At 32.1% G+C, this 9,441-nt stretch overlaps 1 long non-coding RNA gene across 1 annotated transcript in view; it reads right to left on the bottom strand.

The window, feature by feature from the left end:
* LOC135194607 (uncharacterized) overlaps positions 1-9,441 on the bottom strand; it is a 441,435-nt gene that overhangs the window by 250,685 nt on the left and 181,309 nt on the right. The window lies entirely within an intron of this gene.

The following is a 9,441-nucleotide window of genomic DNA, read 5'->3' as shown; positions in this document are numbered from 1 at the left end:
AATTAACATTCTTTATACACGAATTCACTCGCATATTTCGTAAAATGTATAAATTCGTGAAAGTTAAAAACAAACACGTAATAAAGCTATGTTGTTAAGCACGTCTCACATATCGCGTTCAACGAATATTATAATTATTTTAAATTCTTGGACAAAGTCGGGAATAAAACCGCAAGTCATGAATTCAGTACGTGCGCTAATATCTGACAGTCCTGAACGAAATACTAACATATTTCGAATGAGAACGCAAACACGAGACAAGACATGATACAGAAAAAGCGCGCACAACTTCGTTTTGAGATATTCTTCGAGAAACGTCCAATTACATATAAAACTGCATATTTCAATCCAATCGTTATTTGTGTTTAAAATCACCTCCACCTTTAAAACATGCTTACGACTTTAGTAGACTGGATTATTTATTTTCATTCCCTCTCTCTCTCAGTGTGCTTCTACTCTCTCTGTCTCACTCGGCAGAATTAAACCAGTATAAAAAACTAAGCGTATACAATTTCATGTGGTAAAAGTTTAAGAAGAATATCAAACAAACTTTAATTGTTTTCACCAAGGCCAAAGCCTTGAAGGTAATTTTAAATATTTTTTAAAAATTAAATATTTGTGTATATATTTTAATCTATCTAATGTCTGCACTACTCCGTTCTCGAATCCGTAAAATTTCCACATGTTTGGTTTCCCCCGGCTTACGCTCTGTATTTATTAAAGATACGGTGCTGTTGTCTATTGATTATATTTTATATATTATATAATATTATATTATAAAATATTTTCATTCTTATATATTTTTTTATTTTTTACAACTTATTCATCAATAAGGAACACGAAATGTGTAAGATGACCACCAAGTACTATTATTTATTAAATAGATATCGTCCATCTGTCTGAAAAGATTTAAGTTTGATATACTTGATCGATTTTTAATAAGGTTCCTGTTGTAAATGGAAATTTGAAATAGAAAAATATTTCAAACTAATTATTTATTTTTTTGCTTATTTTATATAGATTATTGATATTTTTAAATTGTTTTATTGTTTAATTTAAAAAAAGCAAAATTTTTTAAGATTCGGTTAATACGAGATGTATGTTATACGTTTAACAAACACGCCCACATGAATATTTACTCAGCGATCTCTCCATTGGTATTTATTAGTCGGTACATATCTCATACGCTATACCGCGCAATACAGCCATATTAAATAGCTTGTACCATGGATCATCTCTATCCAATAAAATAAAAGAGGTTCCATATCACACAACTTTATCAAACACAGCACAGATGCCTGAAAACAGCAGCTTGCCTTCAAATAAAAATGAATAGTTTGTTGTCAGTAACATCTTAAGCGCCAATTCGTTTAAACATCGAAGACAAAGTAGCAAGTTTAATTACTCAGTTCTTAGAGGTTGATAAATGAAACAATCCGTCAAGCCTATACATTGTATCGCTAGCTTAATATCAGTCGTGCATTGTGAACCTAGGTTAATTAGCTAGGGCCAAATTAATGTAATTAATCCTCGTAATGTAATCTTTTAAAGATAAGAATGACATTTAGTAAAACGTGTTATGTTATTGGTATTGTCTTATACCTTACGATCGAGTCGAGAACTTCTCTCCTGTCAATTGCGATTGTGTGCTTTGGTCATAATTCGATATGATTAAATATATATTTTTCGTGATATAGAATATTTTTCATCCAGCTTGATGAACTTTTGAATTTAGAACACGAAAACTCAATAGAGAAACCCAACACCTTCGGTCGTGTTTTTTTTTTCTATTCTCTACGATTTTTCGATTTTTATTTATTTTAGGTTCTTTTAATATATACGATCAATAACAGACTGCGTAACATGGAGACGTATCTTTTACATATTCATATACATATTCCTCGATGAACGATTACTTTGTATCTTGAGAAATAATAAGCATTCCCGAGAATTGTATAAGTCGTGCTTTACATCTTCAAGCCCAAACTATTAAAAAAAAACTTAATTGTTCTTTGATTATTACTACACACGTGACTGAAATTCATCCGATAGATACAAGTTGTGACATGTTTTCCATCACCGAATACAAAATGAATTAAGTACAAGAGAAGTTTATGGAAACTGAACTCTTTTGCGGAATTTAAACTAGCAATCTTCTGTTAAGATCGCGTGCTCTATGCACTGGGCCCTATCGGCTCTTGCACGAATAACAAAAGTATAAACGATCGTTGAAAGGCACGTATAAAATTAAGTATTTGTAATATTTTGAAACAAATATTGGACGGAATCGCTTCATTGCGTGTTCAAAAGCGGAACATCCAATATATCAATGTATCGATAAAGACTTTAATTCACAGCACAAAGCGAATCTCTGCATAAAACTATAGTTCGACTTATCCATGCAACTATAGCGAACGTTTTTATTTCTACTGAAGAAATCTAATTTCTCAGACGTAATAATTATACAATTTTTCTATCCAGATTATTGGTCCAACTAATGCCTCGAAAATATTTTCAACTATATCTCATCATACAAATATCTTTAACAATTTTTCGTCCTACCAAAACCGATGAACATTCGAGAAAAAAAAATATAAATTACAAAATTACTTTACATTTTTGTAAACACCACAGCACAACACACATACAAATCACAACTGCACTTGTTGTGATATTTTTCATAATCAATATGTCAAAATAATTAACAATACACGAATGAAGCACCGAAATGGCCCAGTGGTTAGAACACTAGAATCTTAACCGAACATTACGGGTTCAAATTCAGGAAAGCATTTCGCATTTTTTATGTTTATAATTTATATTTTGACTGTGACAGATGTATCCAACCTACGAGTCAACGCTGTATAATGCGCTAACACTTAAATAATAATACATTGATTAAAAAACATCCCACCTATCCACTTTGGTAACTATAGTTGCATTTCTAAATAATTTTTGAAACGAGGTTTATGGAAATAAGCCGCGTATAGTTACACTAGAACGGAAGTCACGTAAGGAAACATCTCTCTATCTCTTTCTATTATATACGGTTTAAAGTAACATTACTGAAAATTGTTCTTGTTATTATATAATTCACACGGGATTTTTGATAAAATTTTTATTTGTCAATTACATAATTATTCTCAAACGTTACTTGATTTGACGACCTCCGTGGTCGAGTAGTGTGTACACCGGTTTTCATGAGTACGCCACTCCGAGGTCCCGGGTTCGATTCCCAGCCGAGTCGATATAGAAAAAGTTCATTAGTCTTCTATATTGTCTTGGGTCTGGGTATTTGTGTTACTTCTGATTTTCCATGACACAAGTGCTTTAGCTACTTACATTGGGATCAGAGTAATGTATGTGATGTTGTACAATATTTATTTATTATTTATTTATGCAATTGTCTCTGTTATATAATACATAAGATACAGCGAAAGCAACTTCGTTCCAACCGAGAACGAAGCATCGCTTCTTATTTTTATTGTATGTTTCAACAATTACGTTAAACCAGTTTTCATAGCTTCGATCTCGCTATCGCATAGCGTACAATATACAACTCTGATTCATAATCCATGTAAATTGATTGTACTGTCGGAATTAATCCCCGTAAAAGATTTATCACCGTGTCCACTGCGTGATCACAGTGTTGTGTTATTTGTGAACACGTTATATTGACGCAGGTGTTAATAATTATATAATTTAATATTGACTGATAGTTTTTTCATTCGAAAATTATACAATTATAATATTTGTAGGTATTTAATTTAGTTTAAGAAGAATAAATTGTACCATTTAAATTGTTTTCCCATTTGCATTTTTTTTTTCTTGTCTGTGTCTTATGTTAAAGTTATCGCTCTATTTAAGTTTGCAAGTAAGATCGATTGTAGAATATTTGAAAGTGAAATGGAAGTTTCGTGTAAAATAGTTACTAAAATTAGCACTTTTTTATTTTAATAATGCTGAAAAAAACCGCACTTTAACTTTATTAGTGTTTGTAGTTATCAACTTGATCTTTCTTTACTTTTTTTCTCGTTGGTCTAGTGGCTATACGATATCAGACCGCTCATCCCGATGTCCTGAGTCTCGGCCCCAGGTCGGGCCAATAAAAAGTTATTGGATTTTTCGTCGAAAACTTCTCAGTAGCGGCCTGGAGTCTAGAAGTTGGAAGTATATACACTTAATATAATTAGTCCTGCATATTAACTCTTTCCTGTCGTGTCAGATTTGCCTTTCAATTTGCATTAGGGAATAGAGTTTACTCGCTGGTAAAGCTTTGTGTTAGTTCGTCTGGGTAGGTACCACCCACTCATCAGATATTCTACCGCCAAACAGTAGTACCTAGTGTTGTTGTGTCCCGGTTTGAGTGAGTGAGCCAGTGTAACTACATGCACAAGGGACTTAACATCTTGGTTCCCAAGGTTGGTGGCACATTGACGATAATAGGAATGGTTAATGAGTGTTAGAGCGCCATTGTCTATGGGCGGTATTGTGATGATCACTTACTATCAGATGGCCTATTTGCTCGTCCGTCTACCGATATAAAAAAAAGAGTGTGTGAGTTGGTGCATACACTTGTGCACTATTATATGTCCTACGTAGTTTGCTACTCTCGTGAAAATGACCGTCGCCTGGACATCATCATCTTTCTTTACTATACGGAACAGGTAGAAATATTTAAAACCAAAATTTTTAGTGTTTATGGAATTATAAAGTAACAAAAATCCAAGCACACAAGATTTTCCTATTTACAATATTACTAAGAAGTAAAGTATGTTCATATAAGATTTTAAATTAACATGGTTATTTTTATTACTAACAGCATTTAAAACGGGATATTTACCATGTTTTTTATTTTTATTAGGTGGAGCTCGATATTTCGACATTATCTACGAATGTCTTGTTCACGAGACTGACGTTTGAGAGTATATGTTGACGGCATTAGAAGTGAAGGAGGTAGTCCGATATGGACACCACCAAATAAAAATAAAAAACATGGTAAATATCCCGTTTTGAATGCTGTTATTAACGTATGTTCAGTTTAACTCGTTACAAAATAACGTTATAACAATACGTCTAGTATATTAAACGCTTGGAGACCTCGACACCATTAATAACAAGCAGATTGCATTCACATACTGATTAATGACCAATTAAACTATCGAAAATGTTAAGCTTATCGTCCACCGATATCCCAAACTATATCTTTACTAAATGTAAAGTAAAACTTTGTAAATGTCAATACTAGACACAGCCTCTGTAACATATTGAAGAGAAATATTGGAATTTACAGTTAATGCTAAAAGCGATATGAACTTGGGTTCCAATATCTACATAGTAAAAACAAAGACGCTTCCCGCCGTCTGTACGCTTAGTTCTTTTAAACTATGCAACGGGTTTTAATGCGGTTTCCATCAATAAACTAAGTGATTTAAGGAAAAGGTTTATTTGTATAACATATTTATATTGTAGACGAGAAAAGCCGAGAACTTAAACTTTCCTGGTCGCAAAAAAATCAGGACTTCAAATAACTAAAATATAGTTATCATTGTACATGGAAAATGATAAAAAAAAAAAAATATATCCCGCCGAGTTTCTTTCGCCGGTTCTTCTCAGGTCCGAGGTGCTAAATTCCGAACCGGTGGTAGATTTTTGACAATCAATAAGCAAGTGTAAACACTTCTATATTGAATAAAGATTTTTGACTTTGACTTTGACTTGACTTTTTATTTTTTTGTTGATTCAATCTTAAAGTTGTATATTGCCATTATTATGTCCGTGTGACACCGAAACGGGTTGATAGTACATAATTAATATTACTCGTACTTTAAAATTTTATTACGTAATATTTGTGATGGAGTAATAGTATTTTCTTACTTCTTATTATTATGTTCAAATACTGAAACAAAAGAATTCTAATCCTCCTTGCCTAATTTAAGCTAAATAACCTTAAAGTACAATGGAATTAAAGCAATTTATTTATTTATTCGAAATACCATCGGCATATTCACAAAAACCAATTCAATCAAAAGTACACGGACCAATGCAGGATGATGCACCACTACAGGTAATTACAGCACTATTGAATTACAATAAAAAGTAATACACTCGTAAATTAATAAAAATAATAATAGAAACTTAAACAAGCACAAACTTAGGCAAAAGATACGGCTTAAGGCTTAATAAAAACGTAACAATTATAAACCTCTAAAAATAAAAATAAAGTTACAATAAAAACAATGGTAATGTTACCCACTTATACTAATTAAAATATTAGTAGTAAAATAATACGAAGCTTAATATAAATAGTAATTTCATTTACTGACAAGGCTTTAGTATGTGTGCAGTTATTTTATACGAAGGCTATAGCAGAAAACAAAAAAAAAATATGTGCAAAAAATAGAACCTCATTATTAATCCGCATAGTTACGATCATATTTTACAAATAAATGTAAGGCGCTTTGTTTATATGATGTTGTTTTTATAGTCTGTTTCTCAAAGATATGACTTCGACATTTCTAAAGACAGGCAGGACATTTTTTTCGTAATTTTCCTCCAATAGAAAACTTGCGAGAACGTTGACAGACAACTTTTACTTTTATGAGTTACAGTTATACTAGACCAATACGAAGTCTATACTTACGTTAAAATTATTATAAATTTTAATTACCTATCGAGCGTGTTAGATTTTTTTATAGAGTGTTAATACATTATGTCAGGATATTTTAAGATAATTTCTATTTCTTTATTACTTTATTATATTTTAAGGTTGTAGGACAATAAAAGATTATATATGAAACACAAATATTTATTTAGCCATTATAATAGCTGTAGTAATCGTAATATTGTATCAATTAATAATTACAATTAAAACCAATTACCTTAATCATAACATACTTTATTCAAGTAGGCTTTTACAAGCACTTTTGAATCGTCATTTAACCAACGATTTAAAGTAAAGCTACCACCGGTTCGGAATGTAGATTCTACCGAGAAGAACCGGCAAGAAGCTCAGTAGTTATTCTTTTTAAATATCCAAAAATACAATCATTTTAGTTAAATACAATTATACTAACTTTGTATATTGGTAATTCCAAAAACACAATTCATATATTCATCAATAATTTAACAAGCAATAACAATTATATTATATCACAAAATTATATCGTACCTTAAATGTTAGCAGCAGCTTGCTGGTCCAGGATCAAAGTGAAAAGTAAACGTAAAGTGTTCTGTACCGAGCTTCCATCACTTATATAAGCCTCACTACAAATCACGTGACTCACAATATTGAACAGAAAAGTCAAAATACCCTCTTATTTAATATCAATGTTATCAACACAATTCAAAAATAACTAAGATTAAATTATTATTATTATTACAGAATTGATTAAAACATACAATATATGTGTAAGCCTTTTTGTAATTGTCTAATTATTTATTTATTTCATACTTAATCTGACAAGCGCAATCCACGTACATACAGATTTTGTATTATAAAATACTTAAAAAATATATTAACCTCTATTTCAGCCACAACTATAAAGAAAGACAAACAAAGACGAAAATTACTACTGACTCAGTGGTAGGACTTTGTGCAAGCCTGCCTGGGTTGATACCAGCAACTCATCAGTTATTCCACTGCTAAACAGCAATACTATTGTGTCGTGGTTTGAAGGATGAGGGATGAAAAGTTAATGTTTCTTATAGAGCCAACATCTATGGGTAGTGATGACCACCTATCTATCAGGTGGCCTATTTCTCATTTCATAATCCGATAAGGCGGAAAATACGTCACTACTAGAATTAGTTCAAATGTAAGATAAAATTGCTTAACATGATCACTGAGATAAAAAAAACTATATAATGCCAATTTACAGCCTTTGAGCTGATTCAAAAAAAATCTGGATAAAACTTCAACAGCTTTCTTAAAGTCCCTCGGGAATTATTGCTATTAGCTAACCACTGAACCAATGTGGTAAGCTAGCTTTAATATTGCTATATAGCTCTGTCTACTGGTGAAGGAATGGCTTTAACAAACAGTTATTTATTTTCCACTGCGGTGAGCTTACGATTGGCTCGTTATATCTCCACTTCGCTAACTAGAGGCGAACATTCTTGTGGTCTATTTGCTTCGAAATATAACCTACCCAGCAATTTAGGCACCTCAAAGGTATTTTGGTGTAGATACAAATTAAGATAATATAGGTATGAAGGATGGAACTGAACTTTATTTTAGCATTTGTAATAGTAACAGACCCTATAGTCTATCTACTTCGTTTGCCAATTCGTCAAACCTGATATTGTACCGCGCAATGCCTACAATTTGTGTTGCGTTTATTGTTTACTATAGAATGAAGCGCATCATGAGGTATTCATTATAATTTAAACGCTCAAGGTAAAACAAGTAATCTCAGATCCACTAAATACTTACGTTTACTTTACTTCGTGGTAGGGCTCCGTGCTAGCCCGTCTGGGTTGGTACCACCCACTCATCAGAAATTCTGCCACCAAATTACAGTACCCTGTATAGTTATGTTCCGGCTTGAAGGGTAAGTGAGCCAGTTTAACAACAGGAACAAGGGACATAATATCTTAGTTCCCAATGTTGGTGGCGCATTGGTGATGTAAATGATTAATGTTTCTTATAGCACCATTGTCTATTGGCGGTGGTGACCACTTATCATCAGGTGACCCATTTGCTATTCCGCCTACCTATACCATAAAAAAGTCTACAAACCAAAATAAATGTAATACATTTTTCTAAAAAAAACATACACTATTGAAAAACAATAGAATATTGTACAACGATCTTAAAAACGAAATTAATAATCATTTCTTAGTTCCATTCACATTTTGAGCACTTGGACCTTGGAGTAATATTGCAAAAACCTTTATTAAACGTATAATACTTCGCCTTATTGCCTCTACTGCTGACAGAAGTGCTGGTCCTTTTTCGCCCAGAATACCGGAAATGCTGCAAACATTCTTCCTTCCACTCCACGCGGTCATAATTTGTTGAGCGACTATTTTTATATAATAATATACTTCAACCTTATTGTAAATAAATCTTATGTACATAAATAAATTATATTGATTTCAATTTGAATGATATTGGAATTTCCAATTTAGCAAAGTTTGCTTAATATTGTCTCAAACTAAATTATAATTAATTAATATTTGATATAACTTTGGAATACTTAAGTTGTTATTAAGATAATTAAGATTAACTGCCTTATTAATATTTAACCTAGCCTATATCTTGAGGTGCCATATTGGAATCCAAGATCAGACCAATACGAGTTATTGTGGGATTTCACCAATATTACCACAACTTAGAGTTTGGTTAGATTAACACCCCTGTGCTTTAGAAATCACATAAAACCGCATTGAGCGTGAACTTTCTCCGATCGTGTTGATTACCGATTACCGTCCCATCGG

This window comes from Vanessa tameamea, chromosome W, assembly GCF_037043105.1.
Source record: "Vanessa tameamea isolate UH-Manoa-2023 chromosome W, ilVanTame1 primary haplotype, whole genome shotgun sequence".
Classification (NCBI taxonomy): domain Eukaryota; kingdom Metazoa; phylum Arthropoda; class Insecta; order Lepidoptera; family Nymphalidae; genus Vanessa; species Vanessa tameamea.
Note: the sequence above shows the minus strand (reverse complement) of the source record. Positions and strands in the feature narration are given on the sequence as shown.